This window comes from Arachis duranensis, chromosome 3 (genome assembly GCF_000817695.3).
Source record: "Arachis duranensis cultivar V14167 chromosome 3, aradu.V14167.gnm2.J7QH, whole genome shotgun sequence".
Taxonomy (NCBI): Eukaryota; Viridiplantae; Streptophyta; class Magnoliopsida; order Fabales; family Fabaceae; genus Arachis; species Arachis duranensis.
In genome coordinates, this window is record NC_029774.3 from 65,929,204 (window position 1) to 65,929,960 (window position 757).

Here is a 757-nt window from a genome sequence, read left to right on the forward strand (position 1 = left end):
TCCTATCCATTGATGCTCAAAGCCTTGGATCCTTTTTACTCTTGGCTAGTGCCCATGGCTTGTTTTTTTTTTTTTTGACTGTTTTTTCTTGCTTCAAGAATCAATTTCATGATCTTTCAGACCATCAATAATATTTTTCGTGTTCCTCATCCTTTCAGGAGCCAATATTCATCAAATTCAAAGTACAAATTATGCACTGTTCAAGCATTCATTCAGAGAACAAAAAGTATTGCCACCACATATAATTAATTATAATTTTTATTATTGAATTTTATTTATTAAGAACTCGAAAAATATAAATTACTTCTTTATTCTAAAAGAAAATCTACTACTTTATTCATGCCTGATGATGATGAGAAAAATAAATTATAGCTTAATTGGAAATAAAATCAAAATAGACATACTAATTACTACTAAATATCTCATAAGGTGAATTTCTATAATAATACTATCACTAAGCTAAAGCAAAAATTGGAACTCAGAGAAATTGGAACTCAGCAACCTGTTATTTTTGAGGAGTAGATGTTCCTCTAATCTGTGGGGTGTTGTTCAAGGATTAATTTTTGGCGCTTCAGCTCCCTTAGATCACGCCCTTGCTCCTCCTGTTCCTTGAGCAGTTTGCAAATCATGCTACCTTGATTATTCTGTTCTTCCTTTATTTGATCCATAGCTTCTTGCAATCTGGAAATAGAAGCCTCAAGCTGTTCCTAATATTCAAATTGGGGCAATTCTGGGAGGGCTTCTTGTGCTCTCCTTC